The sequence below is a fragment of the Camellia sinensis genome, chromosome 14 (assembly GCF_055761805.1).
Source record: "Camellia sinensis isolate YWXY chromosome 14, ASM5576180v1, whole genome shotgun sequence".
NCBI lineage: Eukaryota > Viridiplantae > Streptophyta > Magnoliopsida > Ericales > Theaceae > Camellia > Camellia sinensis.
The window spans coordinates 103,805,625-103,822,326 of record NC_138974.1 but is presented as its reverse complement, the minus strand read 5'-3'; the positions used below and the strand labels follow the sequence as shown (position 1 = coordinate 103,822,326).

Here is a 16,702-nt window from a genome sequence, read left to right as displayed (position 1 = left end):
GAACAGGATAATCTGGAAATGGTTTAAAAGGGAGAAATTGTCGAAAAGGAGGCGAAGGCGATTGAATGGACTAAAAATCGGACAGGCTGTCCGGGGAAAAAAAAAAGAGGGGGGGGGGGTGGTGGAAAAAGGGACAAAAGGGGTGCAACACGAGGACTTCCCAGGGGGTCACCCATCCTAGTACTACTCTCGCCCAAGCACGCTTAACTGCGGAGTTCTGATGGGATCCGGTGCATTAGTGCTGGTATGATCGCACCCGAAGATTAACCGCGACTTTGTTGTTTTAAGCAGTAGACGGGGAAAAAAATGAAATTGAATGGAACAGGATAATCTGGAAATGGTTTAAAAGGGAGAAATTGTCGAAAAGGAGGCGAAGGCGATTGAATGGGCTAAAAATCGGACAGGCTGTCCGGGGAAAAAAAAAGAGGGGGGGGGGGGTGGTGGAAAAACGGACAAAAGGGGTGCAACACGAGGACTTCCCAGGGGGTCACCCATCCTAGTACTACTCTCGCCCAAGCACGCTTAACTGCGGAGTTCTGATGGGATCCGGTGCATTAGTGCTGGTATGATCGCACCCGAAGATTAACCGCGACTTTATTGTTTTAAGCAGTAGACGGGGAAAAAAATGAAATTGAATGGAACAGGATAATCTGGAAATGGTTTAAAAGGGAGAAATTGTCGAAAAGGAGGCGAAGGCGATTGAATGGGCTAAAAATCGGACAGGCTGTCCGGGGAAAAAAAAAAGAGGGGGGGGGGGTGGTGGAAAAAGGGACAAAAGGGGTGCAACACGAGGACTTCCCAGGGGGTCACCCATCCTAGTACTACTCTCGCCCAAGCACGCTTCACTGGGGAGTTCTGATGAGATCCGGTGCATTAGTGCTGGTATGATCGCACCCAAAGATTAACCGCGACTTTATTGTTTTAAGCAGTAGACGGGGAAAAAAATGAAATTGAATGGAACGGGATAATCTGGAAATGGTTTAAAAGGGAGAAATTGTCGAAAAGGAGGCGAAGGCGATTGAATGGGTTAAAAATCGGACAGGCTGTCCGTGGAAAAAAAAAAGAGGGGGGGGTGGCGGAAAAGGGACAAAAGGGGTGCAACACGAGGACTTCCCAGGGGGTCACCCATCCTAGTACTACTCTCGCCCAAACACGCTTAACTGCGGAGTTCTGATGGGATCCGGTGCATTAGTGCTGGTATGATCGCACCCGAAGATTAACCGCGACTTTATTGTTTTAAGCAGTAGACGGGGAAAAAAATGAAATTGAATGGAACAGGATAATCTGGAAATGGTTTAAAAGGGAGAAATTGTCGAAAAGGAGGCGAAGGCGATTGAATGGGCTAAAAATCGGACAGGCTGTCCGGGGAAAAAAAAAAGAGGGGGGGGTGGTGGAAAAAGGGACAAAAGCGGTGCAACACGAGGACTTCCCAGGGGGTCACCCATCCTAGTACTACTCTCGCCCAAGCACGCTTAACTGCGGAGTTCTGATGGGATCCGGTGCATTGGTGCTGGTATGATCGCACCCGAAGATTAACCGCGACTTTATTGTTTTAAGCAGTAGACGGGGAAAAAAATGAAATTGAATGGAACAGGATAATCTGGAAATGGTTTAAAAGGGAGAAATTGTCGGAAAGGAGGCGAAGGCGATTGAATGGGCTAAAAATCGGACAGGCTGTCCGGGGAAAAAAAAAAGAGGGGGGGGGGTGGTGGAAAAAGGGACAAAAGGGGAGCAACACCCATCCTAGTACTACTCTCGCCCAAGCACGCTTAACTACGGAGTTCTGATGGGATCCGGTGCATTAGTGCTGGTATGATCGCACCCGAAGATTATCCGCGACTTTATTGTTTTAAGCAGTAGACGGGGAAAAAAATGAAATTGAATGGAACATGATAATCTGGAAATGGTTTAAAAGGGGGAAATTGTCGAAAAGGAGGCGAAGGCGATTGAATGGGCTAAAAATCGGACAGGCTGTCCGGGGAAAAAAAAAAAGAGGGGGGGGGGTGGTGGAAAAAGGGACAAAAGGGGTGCAACACGAGGACTTCCCAGGGGGTCACCCATCCTAGTACTACTCTCGCCCAAGCACGCTTAACGGCGGAGTTCTGATGGGATCCGGTGCATTAGTGCTGGTATGATCGCACCCGAAGATTAACCGCGACTTTATTGTTTTAAGCAGTAGACGGGGAAAAAAATGAAATTGAATGGAACAGGATAATCTGGAAATGGTTTAAAAGGGAGAAATTGTCGAAAAGGAGGCGAAGGCGATTGAATGGGCTAAAAATCGGACAGGCTGTCCGGGGAAAAAAAAAAGAGGGGGGGGGGTGGTGGAAAAAGGGACAAAAGGGGTGCAACACGAGGACTTCCCAGGGGGTCACCCATCCTAGTACTACTCTCGCCCAAGCACGCTTAACTGCGGAGTTCTGATGGGATCCGGTGCATTAGTGCTGGTATGATCGCACCCGAAGATTAACCGCGACTTTATTGTTTTAAGCAGTAGACGGGGAAAAAAATGAAATTGAATGGAACAGGATAATCTGGAAATGGTTTAAAAGGGAGAAATTGTCGAAAAGGAGGCGAAGGCGATTGAATGGGCTAAAAATCGGACAGGCTGTCCGGGGAAAAAAAAAAGAGGGGGGGGTGGTGGAAAAAGGGACAAAAGGGGAGCAACACCCATCCTAGTACTACTCTCGCCCAAGCACGCTTAACTACGGAGTTCTGATGGGATCCGGTGCATTAGTGCTGGTATGATCGCACCCGAAGATTATCCGCGACTTTATTGTTTTAAGCAGTAGACGGGGAAAAAAATGAAATTGAATGGAACATGATAATCTGGAAATGGTTTAAAAGGGGGAAATTGTCGAAAAGGAGGCGAAGGCGATTGAATGGGCTAAAAATCGGACAGGCTGTCCGGGGAAAAAAAAAAAGAGGGGGGGGGGGTGGTGGAAAAAGGGACAAAAGGGGTGCAACACGAGGACTTCCCAGGGGGTCACCCATCCTAGTACTACTCTCGCCCAAGCACGCTTAACTGCGGAGTTCTGATGGGATCCGGTGCATTAGTGCTGGTATGATCGCACCCGAAGATTAACCGCGACTTTATTGTTTTAAGCAGTAGACGGGGAAAAAAATGAAATTGAATGGAACAGGATAATCTGGAAATGGTTTAAAAGGGAGAAATTGTCGAAAAGGAGGCGAAGGCGATTGAATGGGCTAAAAATCGGACAGGCTGTCCGGGGAAAAAAAAAAGAGGGGGGGGGTGGTGGAAAAAGGGACAAAAGGGGTGCAACACGAGGACTTCCCAGGGGGTCACCCATCCTAGTACTACTCTCGCCCAAGCACGCTTAACTGCGGAGTTCTGATGGGATCCGGTGCATTAGTGCTGGTATGATCGCAGCCGAAGATTAACCGCGACTTTATTGTTTTAAGCAGTAGACGGGGAAAAAAATGAAGTTGAATGGAACAGGATAATCTGGAAATGGTTTAAAAGGGAGAAATTGTCGAAAAGGAGGCGAAGGCGATTGAATGGGCTAAAAATCGGACAGGCTGTCCGGGGAAAAAAAAAAGAGGGGGGGGGGGGTGGTGGAAAAAGGGACAAAAGGGGAGCAACACCCATCCTAGTACTACTCTCGCCCAAGCACGCTTAGCTACGGAGTTCTGATGGGATCCGGTGCATTAGTGCTTGTATGATCGCACCCGAAGATTATCCGCGACTTTATTGTTTTAAGCAGTAGACGGGGAAAAAAATGAAATTGAATGGAACATGATAATCTGGAAATGGTTTAAAAGGGGGAAATTGTCGAAAAGGAGGCGAAGGCGATTGAATGGGCTAAAAATCGGACAGGCTGTCCGGGGAAAAAAAAAAAGAGGGGGGGGGGTGGTGGAAAAAGGGACAAAAGGGGTGCAACACGAGGACTTCCCAGGGGGTCACCCATCCTAGTACTACTCTCGCCCAAGCACGCTTAACTGCGGAGTTCTGATGGGATCCGGTGCATTAGTGCTGGTATGATCGCACCCGAAGATTAACCGCGACTTTATTGTTTTAAGCATTAGACGGGGAAAAAAATGAAATTGAATGGAACAGGATAATCTGGAAATGGTTTAAAAGGGAGAAATTGTCGAAAAGGAGGCGAAGGCGATTGAATGGGCTAAAAATCGGACAGGCTGTCCGGGGAAAAAAAAAAGAGGGGGGGGGGTGGTGGAAAAAGGGACAAAAGGGGTGCAACACGAGGACTTCCCAGGGGGTCACCCATCCTAGTACTACTCTCGCCCAAGCACACTTAACTGCGGAGTTCTGATGGGATCCGGTGCATTAGTGCTGGTATGATCGCACCCGAAGATTAACCGCGACTTTATTGTTTTAAGCAGTAGACGGGGAAAAAAATGAAATTGAATGGAACAGGATAATCTGGAAATGGTTTAAAAGGGAGAAATTGTCGAAAAGGAGGCGAAGGCGATTGAATGGGCTAAAAATCGGACAGGCTGTCCGGGGAAAAAAAAAAGAGGGGGGGGGTGGTGGAAAAAGGGACAAAAGGGGTGCAACACGAGGACTTCCCAGGGGGTCACCCATCCTAGTACTACTCTCGCCCAAGCACGCTTAACTGCGGAGTTCTGATGGGATCCGGTGCATTAGTGCTGGTATGATCGCACCCGAAGATTAACCGCGACTTTATTGTTATAAGCAGTAGACGGGGAAAAAAATGAAATTGAATGGAACAGGATAATCTGGAAATGGTTTAAAAGGGAGAAATTGTCGAAAAGGAGGCGAAGGCGATTGAATGGGCTAAAAATCGGACAAGCTGTCCGGGGAAAAAAAAAAGAGGGGAGGGGGTGGTGGAAAAAGGGACAAAAGGGGAGCAACACCCATCCTAGTACTACTCTCGCCCAAGCACGCTTAACTACGGAGTTCTGATGGGATCCGGTGCATTAGTGCTGGTATGATCGCACCTGAAGATTATCCGCGACTTTGTTGTTTTAAGCAGTAGACGGGGAAAAAAATGAAATTGAATGGAACATGATAATCTGGAAATGGTTTAAAAGGGGGAAATTGTCGAAAAGGAGGCGAAGGCGATTGAATGGGCTAAAAATCGGACAGGCTGTCCGGGGAAAAAAAAAAAGAGGGGGGGGGGTGGTGGAAAAAGGGACAAAAGGGGTGCAACACGAGGACTTCCCAGGGGGTCACCCATCCTAGTACTACTCTCGCCCAAGCACGCTTAACTGCGGAGTTCTGATGGGATCCGGTGCATTAGTGCTGGTATGATCGCACCCGAAGATTAACCGCGACTTTATTGTTTTAAGCATTAGACGGGGAAAAAAATGAAATTGAATGGAACAGGATAATCTGGAAATGGTTTAAAAGGGAGAAATTGTCGAAAAGGAGGCGAAGGCGATTGAATGGGCTAAAAATCGGACAGGCTGTCCGGGGAAAAAAAAAAGAGGGGGGGGGTGGTGGAAAAAGGGACAAAAGGGGTGCAACACGAGGACTTCCCAGGGGGTCACCCATCCTAGTACTACTCTCGCCCAAGCACGCTTAACTACGGAGTTCTGATGGGATCCGGTGCATTAGTGCTGGTATGATCGCACCTGAAGATTATCCGCGACTTTGTTGTTTTAAGCAGTAGACGGGGAAAAAAATGAAATTGAATGGAACATGATAATCTGGAAATGGTTTAAAAGGGAGAAATTGTCGAAAAGGAGGCGAAGGCGATTGAATGGGCTAAAAATCGGACAGGCTGTCCGGGGAAAAAAAAAAGAGGGGGGGGTGGTGGAAAAAGGGACAAAAGGGGTGCAACACGAGGACTTCCCAGGGGGTCACCCATCCTAGTACTACTCTCGCCCAAGCACGCTTAACTGCGGAGTTCTAATGGGATCCGGTGCATTAGTGCTGGTATGATCGCACCCGAAGATTAACCGCGACTTTATTGTTTTAAGCAGTAGACGGGGAAAAAAATGAAATTGAATGGAACAGGATAATCTGGAAATGGTTTAAAAGGGAGAAATTGTCGAAAAGGAGGCGAAGGCGACTGAATGGGCTAAAAATCGGACAGGCTGTCCGGGGAAAAAAAAAAGAGGGGGGGGGGTGGTGGAAAAAGGGACAAAAGGGGAGCAACACCCATCCTAGTACTACTCTCGCCCAAGCACGCTTAACTACGGAGTTCTGATGGGATCCGGTGCATTAGTGCTGGTATGATCGCACCTGAAGATTATCCGCGACTTTGTTGTTTTAAGCAGTAGACGGGGAAAAAAATGAAATTGAATGGAACATGATAATCTGGAAATGGTTTAAAAGGGGGAAATTGTCGAAAAGGAGGCGAAGGTGATTGAATGGGCTAAAAATCGGACAGGCTGTCCGGGGAAAAAAAAAAAGAGGGGGGGGGGGTGGTGGAAAAAGGGACAAAAGGGGTGCAACACGAGGACTTCCCAGGGGGTCACCCATCCTAGTACTACTCTCGCCCAAGCACGCTTAACTGCGGAGTTCTGATGGGATCCGGTGCATTAGTGCTGGTATGATCGCACCCGAAGATTAACCGCGACTTTATTGTTTTAAGCATTAGACGGGGAAAAAAATGAAATTGAATGGAACAGGATAATCTGGAAATGGTTTAAAAGGGAGAAATTGTCGAAAAGGAGGCGAAGGCGATTGAATGGACTAAAAATCGGACAGGCTGTCCGGGGAAAAAAAAAAGAGGGGGGGGGGTGGTGGAAAAAGGGACAAAAGGGGTGCAACACGAGGACTTCCCAGGGGGTCACCCATCCTAGTACTACTCTCGCCCAAGCACGCTTAACTGCGGAGTTCTGATGGGATCCGGTGCATTAGTGCTGGTATGATCGCACCCGAAGATTAACCGCGACTTTATTGTTTTAAGCAGTAGACGGGGAAAAAAATGAAATTGAATGGAACAGGATAATCTGGAAATGGTTTAAAAGGGAGAAATTGTCGAAAAGGAGGCGAAGGCGATTGAATGGGCTAAAAATCGGACAGGCTGTCCGGGGAAAAAAAAAAGAGGGGGGGGGGGTGGTGGAAAAACGGACAAAAGTGGTGCAACACGAGGACTTCCCAGGGGGTCACCCATCCTAGTACTACTCTCGCCCAAGCACGCTTAACTGCGGAGTTCTGATGGGATCCGGTGCATTAGTGCTGGTATGATCGCACCCGAAGATTAACCGCGACTTTATTGTTTTAAGCAGTAGACGGGGAAAAAAATGAAATTGAATGGAACAGGATAATCTGGAAATGGTTTAAAAGGGAGAAATTGTCGAAAAGGAGGCGAAGGCGATTGAATGGGCTAAAAATCGGACAGGCTGTCCGGGGAAAAAAAAAAGAGGGGGGGGGGGGGTGGTGGAAAAAGGGACAAAAGGGGTGCAACACGAGGACTTCCAAGGGGGTCACCCATCCTAGTACAACTCTCGCCCAAGCACGCTTAACTGGGGAGTTCTGATGAGATCCGGTGCATTAGTGCTGGTATGATCGCACCCAAAGATTAACCGCGACTTTATTGTTTTAAGCAGTAGACGGGGAAAAAAATGAAATTGAATGGAACGGGATAATCTGGAAATGGTTTAAAAGGGAGAAATTGTCGAAAAGGAGGCGAAGGCGATTGAATGGGTTAAAAATCGGACAGGCTGTCCGTGGAAAAAAAAAAGAGGGGGGGGTGGCGGAAAAGGGACAAAAGGGGTGCAACACGAGGACTTCCCAGGGGGTCACCCATCCTAGTACTACTCTCGCCCAAACACGCTTAACTGCGGAGTTCTGATGGGATCCGGTGCATTAGTGCTGGTATGATCGCACCCGAAGATTAACCGCGACTTTATTGTTTTAAGCAGTAGACGGGGAAAAAAATGAAATTGAATGGAACAGGATAATCTGGAAATGGTTTAAAAGGGAGAAATTGTCGAAAAGGAGGCGAAGGCGATTGAATGGGCTAAAAATCGGACAGGCTGTCCGGGGAAAAAAAAAAGAGGGGGGGGGGTGGTGGAAAAAGGGACAAAAGCGGTGCAACACGAGGACTTCCCAGGGGGTCACCCATCCTAGTACTACTCTCGCCCAAGCACGCTTAACTGCGGAGTTCTGATGGGATCCGGTGCATTAGTGCTGGTATGATCGCACCCGAAGATTAACCGCGACTTTATTGTTTTAAGCAGTAGACGGGGAAAAAAATGAAATTGAATGGAACAGGATAATCTGGAAATGGTTTAAAAGGGAGAAATTGTCGAAAAGGAGGCGAAGGCGATTGAATGGGCTAAAAATCGGACAGGCTGTCCGGGGAAAAAAAAAAGAGGGGGGGGGGGGGTGGTGGAAAAAGGGACAAAAGGGGAGCAACACCCATCCTAGTACTACTCTCGCCCAAGCACGCTTAACTACGGAGTTCTGATGGGATCCGGTGCATTAGTGCTGGTATGATCGCACCCGAAGATTATCCGCGACTTTATTGTTTTAAGCAGTAGACGGGGAAAAAAATGAAATTGAATGGAACATGATAATCTGGAAATGGTTTAAAAGGGGGAAATTGTCGAAAAGGAGGCGAAGGCGATTGAATGGGCTAAAAATCGGACAGGCTGTCCGGGGAAAAAAAAAAGAGGGGGGGGGGGTGGTGGAAAAAGGGACAAAAGGGGTGCAACACAAGGACTTCCCAGGGGGTCACCCATCCTAGTACTACTCTCGCCCAAGCACGCTTAACTGCGGAGTTCTGATGGGATCCGGTGCATTAGTGCTGGTATGATCGCACCCGAAGATTATCCGCGACTTTATTGTTTTAAGCAGTAGACGGGGAAAAAAATGAAATTGATTGGAACAAGATAATCTGGAAATGGTTTAAAAGGGAGAAATTGTCGAAAAGGAGGCGAAGGCGATTGAATGGGCTAAAAATCGGACAGGCTGTCCGGGGAAAAAAAAAAGAGGGGGGGGGTGGTGGAAAAAGGGACAAAAGGGGTGCAACACGAGGACTTCCCAGGGGGTCACCCATCCTAGTACTACTCTCGCCCAAGCACGCTTAACTGCGGAGTTCTGATGGGATCCGGTGCATTAGTGCTGGTATGATCGCACCCGAAGATTAACCGCGACTTTATTGTTTTAAGCAGTAGACGGGGAAAAAAATGAAATTGAATGGAACAGGATAATCTGGAAATGGTTTAAAAGGGAGAAATTGTCGAAAAGGAGGCGAAGGCGATTGAATGGGCTAAAAATCGGACAGGCTGTCCGGGGAAAAAAAAAAGAGGGGGGGGGTGGTGGAAAAAGGGACAAAAGGGGTGCAACACGAGGACTTCCCAGGGGGTCACCCATCCTAGTACTACTCTCGCCCAAGCACGCTTAACTGCGGAGTTCTGATGGGATCCGGTGCATTAGTGCTGGTATGATCGCAGCCGAAGATTAACCGCGACTTTATTGTTTTAAGCAGTAGACGGGGAAAAAAATGAAATTGAATGGAACAGGATAATCTGGAAATGGTTTAAAAGGGAGAAATTGTCGAAAAGGAGGCGAAGGCGATTGAATGGGCTAAAAATCGGACAGGCTGTCCGGGGAAAAAAAAAAAGGGGGGGGAGGTGGTGGAAAAATGGACAAAAGGGGTGCAACACGAGGACTTCCCAGGGGGTCACCCATCCTAGTACTACTCTCGCCCAAGCACGCTTAACTGCGGAGTTCTGATGGGAACCGGTGCATTAGTGCTGGTATGATCGCACCCGAAGATTAACCGCGACTTTATTGTTTTAAGCAGTAGACGGGGAAAAAAATGAAATTGAATGGAACAGGATAATCTGGAAATGGTTTAAAAGGGAGAAATTGTCGAAAAGGAGGCGAAGGCGATTGAATGGGCTAAAAATCGGACAGGCTGTCCGGGGAAAAAAAAAAGAGGGGGGGGGTGGTGGAAAAAGGGACAAAAGGGGTGCAACACGAGGACTTCCCAGGGGGTCACCCATCCTAGTACTACTCTCGCCCAAACACGCTTAACTGCGGAGTTCTGATGGGATCCGGTGCATTAGTGTTGGTATGATCGCACCCGAAGATTAACCGCGACTTTATTGTTTTAAGCAGTAGACGGGGAAAAAAATGAAATTGAATGGAACAGGATAATCTGGAAATGGTTTAAAAGGGAGAAATTGTCGAAAAGGAGGCGAAGGCGATTGAATGGGCTAAAAAACGGACAGGCTGTCCGGGGAAAAAAAAAAGAGGGGGGGTGGTGGAAAAAGGGACAAAAGGGGTGCAACACGAGGACTTCCCAGGGGGTCACCCATCCTGGTACTACTCTCGCCCAAGCACGCTTAACTGCGGAGTTCTGATGGGATCTGGTGCATTAGTGCTGGTATGATCGCACCCGAAGATTAACCGCGACTTTATTGTTTTAAGCAGTAGACGGGGAAAAAAATGAAATTGAATGGAACAGGATAATCTGGAAATGGTTTAAAAGGGAGAAATTGTCGAAAAGGAGGCAAAGGCGATTGAATGGGCTAAAAATCGGACAGGCTGTCCGGGGAAAAAACAAAGAGGGGGGGGGGTGGTGGAAAAAGGGACAAAAGGGGTGCAACACGAGGACTTCCCAGGTGGTCACCCATCCTAGTACTACTCTCGCCCAAGCACGCTTAACTGCGGAGTTCTGATGGGATCCGGTGCATTAGTGCTGGTATGATCGCACCCGAAGATTAACCGCGACTTTATTGTTTTAAGCAGTAGACGGGGAAAAAAATGAAATTGAATGGAACAGGATAATCTGGAAATGGTTTAAAAGGGAGAAATTGTCGAAAAGGAGGCGAAGGCGATTGAATGGGCTAAAAATCGGACAGGCAGTCCGGGGAAAAAAAAAAGAGGGGGGGGGTGGTGGAAAAAGGGACAAAACGGGTGCAACACGAGGACTTCCCAGGGGGTCACCCATCCTAGTACTACTCTCGCCCAAGCACGCTTAACTGCGGAGTTCTGATGGGATCCGGTGCATTAGTGCTGGTATGATCGCACCCGAAGATTAACCGCGACTTTATTGTTTTAAGCAGTAGACGGGGAAAAAAATGAAATTGAATGGAACAGGATAATCTGGAAATGGTTTAAAAGGGAGAAATTGTCGAAAAGGAGGCGAAGGCGATTGAATGGGCTAAAAATCGGACAGGCAGTCCGGGGAAAAAAAAAAGAGGGGGGGGTGGTGGAAAAAGGGACAAAAGGGGTGCAACACGAGGACTTCCCAGGGGGTCACCCATCCTAGTACTACTCTCGCCCAAACACGCTTAACTGCGGAGTTCTGATGGGATCCGGTGCATTAGTGTTGGTATGATCGCACCCGAAGATTAACCGCGACTTTATTGTTTTAAGCAGTAGACGGGGAAAAAAATGAAATTGAATGGAACAGGATAATCTGGAAATGGTTTAAAAGGGAGAAATTGTCGAAAAGGAGGCGAAGGCGATTGAATGGGCTAAAAATCGGACAGGCTGTCCGGGGAAAAAAAAAGAGGGGGGGGGTGGTGGAAAAAGGGACAAAAGGGGTGCAACACGAGGACTTCCCAGGGGGTCACCCATCCTAGTACTACTCTCGCCCAAGCACACTTAACTGCGGAGTTCTGATGGGATCCGGTGCATTAGTGCTGGTATGATCGCACCCGAAGATTAACCGCGACTTTATTGTTTTAAGCAGTAGACGGGGAAAAAAATGAAGTTGAATGGAACAGGATAATCTGGAAATGGTTTAAAAGGGAGAAATTGTCGAAAAGGAGGCGAAGGCGATTGAATGGTCTAAAAATCGGACAGGCTGTCCGGGGAAAAAAAAAAGAGGGGGGGGGGGTGGTGGAAAAAGGGACAAAAGGGGTGCAACACGAGGACTTCCCAGGGGGTCACCCATCCTAGTATTACTCTCGCCCAAGCACGCTTAACTGCGGAGTTCTGATGGGATCCGGTGCATTAGTGCTGGTATGATCGCACCCGAGGATTAACCGCGACTTTATTGTTTTAAGCAGTAGACGGGGAAAAAAATGAAATTGAATGGAACAGGATAATCTGGAAATGGTTAAAAAGGGAGAAATTGTCGAAAAGGAGGCGAAGGCGATTGAATGGGCTAAAAATCGGACAGGCTGTCCGGGGAAAAAAAAAAGTGGGGGGGGTGGAAAAAGGGACAAAAGGGGTGCAACACGAGGACTTCCCAGGGGGTCACCCATCCTAGTACTACTCTCGCCCAAGCATGCTTAACTGCGGAGTTCTGATGGGATCCGGTGCATTAGTGCTGGTATGATCGCACCCGAAGATTAACCGCGACTTTATTGTTTTAAGCAGTAGACGGGGAAAAAAATGAAATTGAATGGAACAGGATAATCTGGAAATGGTTTAAAAGGGAGAAATTGTCGAAAAGGAGGCGAAGGCGATTGAATGGGCTAAAAATCAGACAGGCTGTCCGGGGAAAAAAAAAAGAGGGGGGGGTGGTGGAAAAAGGGACAAAAGGGGTGCAACACGAGGACTTCCCAGGGGGTCACCCATCCTAGTACTACTCTCGCCCAAGCACGCTTAACTGCGGAGTTCTGATGGTATCCGGTGCATTAGTGCTGGTATGATCGCACCCGAAGATTAACCTCGACTTTATTGTTTTAAGCAGTAGACGGGGAAAAAAATGAAATTGAATGGAACAGGATAATCTGGAAATGGTTTAAAAGGGAGAAATTGTCGAAAAGGAGGCGAAGGCGATTGAATGGGCTAAAAATCGGACAGGCTGTCCGGGGAAAAAAAAAAGAGGGGGGGGGGTGGTGGAAAAAGGGACAAAAGGGGTGCAACACGAGGACTTCCCAGGGGGTCACCCATCCTAGTACTACTCTCGCCCAAGCACGCTTAACTGCGGAGTTCTGATGGGATCCGGTGCATTAGTGCTGGTATGATCGCACCCGAAGATTAACCGCGACTTTATTGTTTTAAGCAGTAGACGGGGAAAAAAATGAAATTGAATGGAACAGGATAATCTGGAAATGGTTTAAAAGGGAGAAATTGTCGAAAAGGAGGCGAAGGCGATTGAATGGGCTAAAAATCGGACAGGCTGTCCGGGGAAAAAAAAAAGAGGGGGGGGGTGGTGGAAAAAGGGACAAAAGGGGTGCAACACGAGGACTTCCCAGGGGGTCACCCATCCTAGTACTACTCTCGCCCAAGCAAGCTTAACTGCGGAGTTCTGATGGGATCCGGTGCATTAGTGCTGGTATGATCGCACCCGAAGATTAACCGCGACTTTATTGTTTTAAGCAGTAGACGGGGAAAAAAATGAAATTGAAAGGAACAGGATAATCTGGAAATGGTTTAAAAGGGAGAAATTGTCGAAAAGGAGGCGAAGGCGATTGAATGGGCTGAAAATCGGACAGGCTGTCCGGGGAAAAAAAAAGAGGGGGGGGGGTGGTGGAAAAACGGACAAAAGGGGTGCAACACGAGGACTTCCCAGGGGGTCACCCATCCTAGTACTACTCTCACCCAAGCACGCTTAACTGCGGAGTTCTGATGGGATCCGGTGCATTAGTGCTGGTATGATCGCACCCGAAGATTAACCGCGACTTTATTATTTTAAGCAATAGACGGGGAAAAAAATGAAATTGAATGGAACAGGATAATTTGGAAATGGTTTAAAAGGGAGAAATTGTCGAAAAGGAGGCGAAGGCGATTGAATGGGCTAAAAATCGGACAGGCTGTCCGGGGAAAAAAAAAGAGGGGGGGGGTGGTGGAAAAAGGGACAAAAGGGGTGCAACACGAGGACTTCCCAGGGGGTCACCCATCCTAGTACTACTCTCGCCCAAGCACGCTTAACTGCGGAGTTCTGATGGGATCCGGTGCATTAGTGCTGGTATGATCGCACCCGAAGATTAACCGCGACTTTATTGTTTTAAGCAGTAGACGGGGAAAAAAATGAAATTGAATGGAACAGGATAATCTGGAAATGGTTTAAAAGGGAGAAATTGTCGAAAAGGAGGCGAAGGCGATTGAATGGGCTAAAAATCGGACAGGCTGTCCGGGGAAAAAAAAAAGAGGGGGGGGGTGGTGGAAAAAGGGACAAAAGGGGTGCAACACGAGGACTTCCCAGGGGGTCACCCATCCTAGTACTACTCTCGCCCAAGCAAGTTTAACTGCGGAGTTCTGATGGGATCCGGTGCATTAGTGCTGGTATGATCGCACCCGAAGATTAACCGCGACTTTATTGTTTTAAGCAGTAGACGGGGAAAAAAATGAAATTGAATGGAACAGGATAATCTGGAAATGGTTTAAAAGGGAGAAATTGTCGAAAAGGAGGCGAAGGCGATTGAATGGGCTGAAAATCGGACAGGCTGTCCGGGGAAAAAAAAAAGAGGGGGGGGGTGGTGGAAAAAGGGACAAAAGGGGTGCAACACGAGGACTTCCCAGGGGGTCACCCATCCTAGTACTACTCTCACCCAAGCACGCTTAACTGCGGAGTTCTGATGGGATCCGGTGCATTAGTGCTGGTATGATCGCACCCGAAGATTAACCGCGACTTTATTATTTTAAGCAGTAGACGGGGAAAAAAATGAAATTGAATGGAACAGGATAATTTGGAAATGGTTTAAAAGGGAGAAATTGTCGAAAAGGAGGCGAAGGCGATTGAATGGGCTAAAAATCGGACAGGCTGTCCGGGGAAAAAAAAAAGAGGGGGGGGGGTGGTGGAAAAGGGACAAAAGGGGTGCAACACGAGGACTTCCCTGGGGGTCACCCATCCTAGTACTACTCTCGCCCAAACACGCTTAACTGCGGAGTTCTGATGGGATCCGGTGCATTAGTGTTGGTATGATCGCACCCGAAGATTAACCGCGACTTTATTGTTTTAAGCAGTAGACGGGGAAAAAAATGAAATTGAATGGAACAGGATAGTCTGGAAATGGTTTAAAAGGGAGAAATTGTCGAAAAGGAGGCGAAGGCGATTGAATGGGCTAAAAATCGGACAGGCTGTCCGGGGAAAAAAAAAAGAGGGGGGGGGGTGGTGGAAAAAGGGACAAAAGGGGTGCAACACGAGGACTTCCCAGGGGGTCACCCATCCTGGTACTACTCTCGCCCAAGCACGCTTAACTGCGGAGTTCTGATGGGATCCGGTGCATTAGTGCTGGTATGATCGCACCCGAAGATTAACCGCGACTTTATTGTTTTAAGCAGTAGACGGGGAAAAAAATGAAATTGAATGGAACAGGATAATCTGGAAATGGTTTAAAAGGGAGAAATTGTCGAAAAGGAGGCGAAGGCGATTGAATGGGCTGAAAATCGGACAGGCTGTCCGGGGAAAAAAAAAAGAGGGGGGGGGTGGTGGAAAAAGGGACAAAAGGGGTGCAACACGAGGACTTCCCAGGGGGTCACCCATCCTAGTACTACTCTCACCCAAGCACGCTTAACTGCGGAGTTCTGATGGGATCCGGTGCATTAGTGCTGGTATGATCGCACCCGAAGATTAACCGCGACTTTATTATTTTAAGCAGTAGACGGGGAAAAAAATGAAATTGAATGGAACAGGATAATTTGGAAATGGTTTAAAAGGGAGAAATTGTCGAAAAGGAGGCGAAGGCGATTGAATGGGCTAAAAATCGGACAGGCTGTCCGGGGAAAAAAAAAAGAGGGGGGGGGTGGTGGAAAAAGGGTCAAAAGGGGTGCAACACGAGGACTTCCCAGGGGGTCACCCATCCTAGTACTACTCTCGCCCAAGCACGCTTAACTGCGGAGTTCTGATGGGATCCGGTGCATTAGTGCTGGTATGATCGCACCCGAAGATTAACCGCGACTTTATTGTTTTAAGCAGTAGACGGGGAAAAAAATGAAATTGAATGGAACAGGATAATCTGGAAATGGTTTAAAAGGGAGAAATTGTCGAAAAGGAGGCGAAGGCGATTGAATGGGCTAAAAATCGGACAGGCTGTCCGGGGAAAAAAAAAAGAGGGGGGGGGTGGTGGAAAAAGGGACAAAAGGGGTGCAACACGAGGACTTCCCAGGGGGTCACCCATCCTAGTACTACTCTCGCCCAAGCAAGCTTAACTGCGGAGTTCTGATGGGATCCGGTGCATTAGTGCTGGTATGATCGCACCCGAAGATTAACCGCGACTTTATTGTTTTAAGCAGTAGACGGGGAAAAAATGAAATTGAATGGAACAGGATAATCTGGAAATGGTTTAAAAGGGAAAAATTGTCGAAAAGGAGGCGAAGGCGATTGAATGGGCTGAAAATCGGACAGGCTGTCCGGGGAAAAAAAAAAGAGGGGGGGGGGTGGAAAAAGGGACAAAAGGGGTGCAACACGAGGACTTCCCAGGGGGTCACCCATCCTAGTACTACTCTCACCCAAGCACGCTTAACTGCGGAGTTCTGATGGGATCCGGTGCATTAGTGCTGGTATGATCGCACCCGAAGATTAACCGCGACTTTATTATTTTAAGCAGTAGACGGGGAAAAAAATGAAATTGAATGGAACAGGATAATTTGGAAATGGTTTAAAAGGGAGAAATTGTCGAAAAGGAGGCGAAGGCGATTGAATGGGCTAAAAATCGGACAGGCTGTCCGGGGAAAAAAAAAAGAGGGGGGGGGTGGTGGAAAAGGGACAAAAGGGGTGCAACACGAGGACTTCCCAGGGGGTCACCCATCCTAGTACTACTCTCGCCCAAACACGCTTAACTGCGAAGTTCTGATGGGATCCGGTGCATTAGTGTTGGTATGATCGCACCCGAAGATTAACCGCGACTTTATTGTTTTAAGCAGTAGACGGGGAAAAAAATGAAATTGAATGGA

The 16,702-nt window shown here is 47.9% G+C and overlaps 47 non-coding genes and 5 pseudogenes across 47 annotated transcripts; all 52 read right to left on the bottom strand.

Moving 5' to 3' along the window:
* Window positions 1-139: 139 nt before the first annotated feature.
* On the bottom strand, window positions 140-258 carry LOC145810029 (5S ribosomal RNA). Its single transcript, XR_014353596.1, has one exon. It is a non-coding gene; the product is annotated as a 5S ribosomal RNA (ribosomal RNA).
* Window positions 259-458: 200 nt separating this feature from the next.
* Window positions 459-577, bottom strand: LOC145810018 (5S ribosomal RNA). Its single transcript, XR_014353585.1, has one exon. It is a non-coding gene; the product is annotated as a 5S ribosomal RNA (ribosomal RNA).
* A 200-nt stretch (window positions 578-777) lies between these two features.
* Window positions 778-896, bottom strand: LOC145810863 (5S ribosomal RNA). The gene has a single exon (XR_014354417.1). It is a non-coding gene; the product is annotated as a 5S ribosomal RNA (ribosomal RNA).
* Window positions 897-1,092: 196 nt separating this feature from the next.
* LOC145809415 (5S ribosomal RNA) lies at window positions 1,093-1,211 on the bottom strand. The gene has a single exon (XR_014352959.1). It is a non-coding gene; the product is annotated as a 5S ribosomal RNA (ribosomal RNA).
* A 197-nt stretch (window positions 1,212-1,408) lies between these two features.
* On the bottom strand, window positions 1,409-1,527 carry LOC145810195 (5S ribosomal RNA). The gene has a single exon (XR_014353767.1). It is a non-coding gene; the product is annotated as a 5S ribosomal RNA (ribosomal RNA).
* A 199-nt stretch (window positions 1,528-1,726) lies between these two features.
* LOC145812412 (5S ribosomal RNA) lies at window positions 1,727-1,824 on the bottom strand (annotated as a pseudogene).
* A 200-nt stretch (window positions 1,825-2,024) lies between these two features.
* LOC145809449 (5S ribosomal RNA) lies at window positions 2,025-2,143 on the bottom strand. The gene has a single exon (XR_014353000.1). It is a non-coding gene; the product is annotated as a 5S ribosomal RNA (ribosomal RNA).
* A 199-nt stretch (window positions 2,144-2,342) lies between these two features.
* LOC145810007 (5S ribosomal RNA) lies at window positions 2,343-2,461 on the bottom strand. Its single transcript, XR_014353574.1, has one exon. It is a non-coding gene; the product is annotated as a 5S ribosomal RNA (ribosomal RNA).
* Window positions 2,462-2,658: 197 nt separating this feature from the next.
* Window positions 2,659-2,756, bottom strand: LOC145812411 (5S ribosomal RNA; annotated as a pseudogene).
* A 201-nt stretch (window positions 2,757-2,957) lies between these two features.
* On the bottom strand, window positions 2,958-3,076 carry LOC145809997 (5S ribosomal RNA). Its single transcript, XR_014353564.1, has one exon. It is a non-coding gene; the product is annotated as a 5S ribosomal RNA (ribosomal RNA).
* Window positions 3,077-3,274: 198 nt separating this feature from the next.
* LOC145809708 (5S ribosomal RNA) lies at window positions 3,275-3,393 on the bottom strand. Its single transcript, XR_014353270.1, has one exon. It is a non-coding gene; the product is annotated as a 5S ribosomal RNA (ribosomal RNA).
* Window positions 3,394-3,892: 499 nt separating this feature from the next.
* On the bottom strand, window positions 3,893-4,011 carry LOC145809986 (5S ribosomal RNA). Its single transcript, XR_014353553.1, has one exon. It is a non-coding gene; the product is annotated as a 5S ribosomal RNA (ribosomal RNA).
* Window positions 4,012-4,210: 199 nt separating this feature from the next.
* LOC145809151 (5S ribosomal RNA) lies at window positions 4,211-4,329 on the bottom strand. The gene has a single exon (XR_014352645.1). It is a non-coding gene; the product is annotated as a 5S ribosomal RNA (ribosomal RNA).
* A 198-nt stretch (window positions 4,330-4,527) lies between these two features.
* Window positions 4,528-4,646, bottom strand: LOC145809976 (5S ribosomal RNA). The gene has a single exon (XR_014353543.1). It is a non-coding gene; the product is annotated as a 5S ribosomal RNA (ribosomal RNA).
* A 188-nt stretch (window positions 4,647-4,834) lies between these two features.
* Window positions 4,835-4,943, bottom strand: LOC145812417 (5S ribosomal RNA; annotated as a pseudogene).
* A 200-nt stretch (window positions 4,944-5,143) lies between these two features.
* LOC145809965 (5S ribosomal RNA) lies at window positions 5,144-5,262 on the bottom strand. The gene has a single exon (XR_014353532.1). It is a non-coding gene; the product is annotated as a 5S ribosomal RNA (ribosomal RNA).
* Window positions 5,263-5,460: 198 nt separating this feature from the next.
* LOC145809481 (5S ribosomal RNA) lies at window positions 5,461-5,579 on the bottom strand. Its single transcript, XR_014353038.1, has one exon. It is a non-coding gene; the product is annotated as a 5S ribosomal RNA (ribosomal RNA).
* A 197-nt stretch (window positions 5,580-5,776) lies between these two features.
* Window positions 5,777-5,895, bottom strand: LOC145809091 (5S ribosomal RNA). The gene has a single exon (XR_014352585.1). It is a non-coding gene; the product is annotated as a 5S ribosomal RNA (ribosomal RNA).
* Window positions 5,896-6,083: 188 nt separating this feature from the next.
* LOC145812416 (5S ribosomal RNA) lies at window positions 6,084-6,192 on the bottom strand (annotated as a pseudogene).
* A 201-nt stretch (window positions 6,193-6,393) lies between these two features.
* LOC145809954 (5S ribosomal RNA) lies at window positions 6,394-6,512 on the bottom strand. The gene has a single exon (XR_014353521.1). It is a non-coding gene; the product is annotated as a 5S ribosomal RNA (ribosomal RNA).
* A 199-nt stretch (window positions 6,513-6,711) lies between these two features.
* On the bottom strand, window positions 6,712-6,830 carry LOC145809944 (5S ribosomal RNA). The gene has a single exon (XR_014353511.1). It is a non-coding gene; the product is annotated as a 5S ribosomal RNA (ribosomal RNA).
* A 200-nt stretch (window positions 6,831-7,030) lies between these two features.
* LOC145809688 (5S ribosomal RNA) lies at window positions 7,031-7,149 on the bottom strand. Its single transcript, XR_014353250.1, has one exon. It is a non-coding gene; the product is annotated as a 5S ribosomal RNA (ribosomal RNA).
* A 202-nt stretch (window positions 7,150-7,351) lies between these two features.
* LOC145811364 (5S ribosomal RNA) lies at window positions 7,352-7,470 on the bottom strand. Its single transcript, XR_014354907.1, has one exon. It is a non-coding gene; the product is annotated as a 5S ribosomal RNA (ribosomal RNA).
* Window positions 7,471-7,666: 196 nt separating this feature from the next.
* On the bottom strand, window positions 7,667-7,785 carry LOC145809414 (5S ribosomal RNA). The gene has a single exon (XR_014352957.1). It is a non-coding gene; the product is annotated as a 5S ribosomal RNA (ribosomal RNA).
* Window positions 7,786-7,984: 199 nt separating this feature from the next.
* Window positions 7,985-8,103, bottom strand: LOC145809767 (5S ribosomal RNA). Its single transcript, XR_014353329.1, has one exon. It is a non-coding gene; the product is annotated as a 5S ribosomal RNA (ribosomal RNA).
* Window positions 8,104-8,305: 202 nt separating this feature from the next.
* On the bottom strand, window positions 8,306-8,403 carry LOC145812409 (5S ribosomal RNA; annotated as a pseudogene).
* A 200-nt stretch (window positions 8,404-8,603) lies between these two features.
* Window positions 8,604-8,722, bottom strand: LOC145809193 (5S ribosomal RNA). Its single transcript, XR_014352692.1, has one exon. It is a non-coding gene; the product is annotated as a 5S ribosomal RNA (ribosomal RNA).
* A 198-nt stretch (window positions 8,723-8,920) lies between these two features.
* On the bottom strand, window positions 8,921-9,039 carry LOC145809932 (5S ribosomal RNA). The gene has a single exon (XR_014353499.1). It is a non-coding gene; the product is annotated as a 5S ribosomal RNA (ribosomal RNA).
* A 198-nt stretch (window positions 9,040-9,237) lies between these two features.
* Window positions 9,238-9,356, bottom strand: LOC145809707 (5S ribosomal RNA). The gene has a single exon (XR_014353269.1). It is a non-coding gene; the product is annotated as a 5S ribosomal RNA (ribosomal RNA).
* Window positions 9,357-9,555: 199 nt separating this feature from the next.
* LOC145809979 (5S ribosomal RNA) lies at window positions 9,556-9,674 on the bottom strand. The gene has a single exon (XR_014353546.1). It is a non-coding gene; the product is annotated as a 5S ribosomal RNA (ribosomal RNA).
* Window positions 9,675-9,872: 198 nt separating this feature from the next.
* LOC145809099 (5S ribosomal RNA) lies at window positions 9,873-9,991 on the bottom strand. The gene has a single exon (XR_014352593.1). It is a non-coding gene; the product is annotated as a 5S ribosomal RNA (ribosomal RNA).
* A 196-nt stretch (window positions 9,992-10,187) lies between these two features.
* Window positions 10,188-10,306, bottom strand: LOC145809734 (5S ribosomal RNA). The gene has a single exon (XR_014353296.1). It is a non-coding gene; the product is annotated as a 5S ribosomal RNA (ribosomal RNA).
* A 199-nt stretch (window positions 10,307-10,505) lies between these two features.
* LOC145809068 (5S ribosomal RNA) lies at window positions 10,506-10,624 on the bottom strand. The gene has a single exon (XR_014352562.1). It is a non-coding gene; the product is annotated as a 5S ribosomal RNA (ribosomal RNA).
* Window positions 10,625-10,822: 198 nt separating this feature from the next.
* Window positions 10,823-10,941, bottom strand: LOC145809246 (5S ribosomal RNA). The gene has a single exon (XR_014352755.1). It is a non-coding gene; the product is annotated as a 5S ribosomal RNA (ribosomal RNA).
* Window positions 10,942-11,138: 197 nt separating this feature from the next.
* LOC145809098 (5S ribosomal RNA) lies at window positions 11,139-11,257 on the bottom strand. Its single transcript, XR_014352592.1, has one exon. It is a non-coding gene; the product is annotated as a 5S ribosomal RNA (ribosomal RNA).
* A 197-nt stretch (window positions 11,258-11,454) lies between these two features.
* LOC145809150 (5S ribosomal RNA) lies at window positions 11,455-11,573 on the bottom strand. The gene has a single exon (XR_014352644.1). It is a non-coding gene; the product is annotated as a 5S ribosomal RNA (ribosomal RNA).
* A 200-nt stretch (window positions 11,574-11,773) lies between these two features.
* Window positions 11,774-11,892, bottom strand: LOC145809810 (5S ribosomal RNA). Its single transcript, XR_014353377.1, has one exon. It is a non-coding gene; the product is annotated as a 5S ribosomal RNA (ribosomal RNA).
* A 194-nt stretch (window positions 11,893-12,086) lies between these two features.
* On the bottom strand, window positions 12,087-12,205 carry LOC145809728 (5S ribosomal RNA). Its single transcript, XR_014353290.1, has one exon. It is a non-coding gene; the product is annotated as a 5S ribosomal RNA (ribosomal RNA).
* A 197-nt stretch (window positions 12,206-12,402) lies between these two features.
* LOC145810364 (5S ribosomal RNA) lies at window positions 12,403-12,521 on the bottom strand. Its single transcript, XR_014353935.1, has one exon. It is a non-coding gene; the product is annotated as a 5S ribosomal RNA (ribosomal RNA).
* A 199-nt stretch (window positions 12,522-12,720) lies between these two features.
* Window positions 12,721-12,839, bottom strand: LOC145809922 (5S ribosomal RNA). The gene has a single exon (XR_014353489.1). It is a non-coding gene; the product is annotated as a 5S ribosomal RNA (ribosomal RNA).
* A 198-nt stretch (window positions 12,840-13,037) lies between these two features.
* Window positions 13,038-13,156, bottom strand: LOC145809923 (5S ribosomal RNA). Its single transcript, XR_014353490.1, has one exon. It is a non-coding gene; the product is annotated as a 5S ribosomal RNA (ribosomal RNA).
* Window positions 13,157-13,354: 198 nt separating this feature from the next.
* Window positions 13,355-13,473, bottom strand: LOC145809572 (5S ribosomal RNA). Its single transcript, XR_014353133.1, has one exon. It is a non-coding gene; the product is annotated as a 5S ribosomal RNA (ribosomal RNA).
* A 197-nt stretch (window positions 13,474-13,670) lies between these two features.
* Window positions 13,671-13,789, bottom strand: LOC145809911 (5S ribosomal RNA). Its single transcript, XR_014353478.1, has one exon. It is a non-coding gene; the product is annotated as a 5S ribosomal RNA (ribosomal RNA).
* Window positions 13,790-13,987: 198 nt separating this feature from the next.
* On the bottom strand, window positions 13,988-14,106 carry LOC145810300 (5S ribosomal RNA). Its single transcript, XR_014353876.1, has one exon. It is a non-coding gene; the product is annotated as a 5S ribosomal RNA (ribosomal RNA).
* Window positions 14,107-14,304: 198 nt separating this feature from the next.
* Window positions 14,305-14,423, bottom strand: LOC145809571 (5S ribosomal RNA). The gene has a single exon (XR_014353132.1). It is a non-coding gene; the product is annotated as a 5S ribosomal RNA (ribosomal RNA).
* Window positions 14,424-14,621: 198 nt separating this feature from the next.
* Window positions 14,622-14,740, bottom strand: LOC145809657 (5S ribosomal RNA). Its single transcript, XR_014353218.1, has one exon. It is a non-coding gene; the product is annotated as a 5S ribosomal RNA (ribosomal RNA).
* A 199-nt stretch (window positions 14,741-14,939) lies between these two features.
* LOC145809032 (5S ribosomal RNA) lies at window positions 14,940-15,058 on the bottom strand. The gene has a single exon (XR_014352526.1). It is a non-coding gene; the product is annotated as a 5S ribosomal RNA (ribosomal RNA).
* A 198-nt stretch (window positions 15,059-15,256) lies between these two features.
* On the bottom strand, window positions 15,257-15,375 carry LOC145809570 (5S ribosomal RNA). The gene has a single exon (XR_014353131.1). It is a non-coding gene; the product is annotated as a 5S ribosomal RNA (ribosomal RNA).
* Window positions 15,376-15,573: 198 nt separating this feature from the next.
* Window positions 15,574-15,692, bottom strand: LOC145809901 (5S ribosomal RNA). Its single transcript, XR_014353469.1, has one exon. It is a non-coding gene; the product is annotated as a 5S ribosomal RNA (ribosomal RNA).
* Window positions 15,693-15,890: 198 nt separating this feature from the next.
* Window positions 15,891-16,009, bottom strand: LOC145809921 (5S ribosomal RNA). The gene has a single exon (XR_014353488.1). It is a non-coding gene; the product is annotated as a 5S ribosomal RNA (ribosomal RNA).
* A 195-nt stretch (window positions 16,010-16,204) lies between these two features.
* Window positions 16,205-16,323, bottom strand: LOC145809569 (5S ribosomal RNA). Its single transcript, XR_014353130.1, has one exon. It is a non-coding gene; the product is annotated as a 5S ribosomal RNA (ribosomal RNA).
* Window positions 16,324-16,520: 197 nt separating this feature from the next.
* LOC145809948 (5S ribosomal RNA) lies at window positions 16,521-16,639 on the bottom strand. Its single transcript, XR_014353515.1, has one exon. It is a non-coding gene; the product is annotated as a 5S ribosomal RNA (ribosomal RNA).
* Window positions 16,640-16,702: the final 63 nt, after the last annotated feature.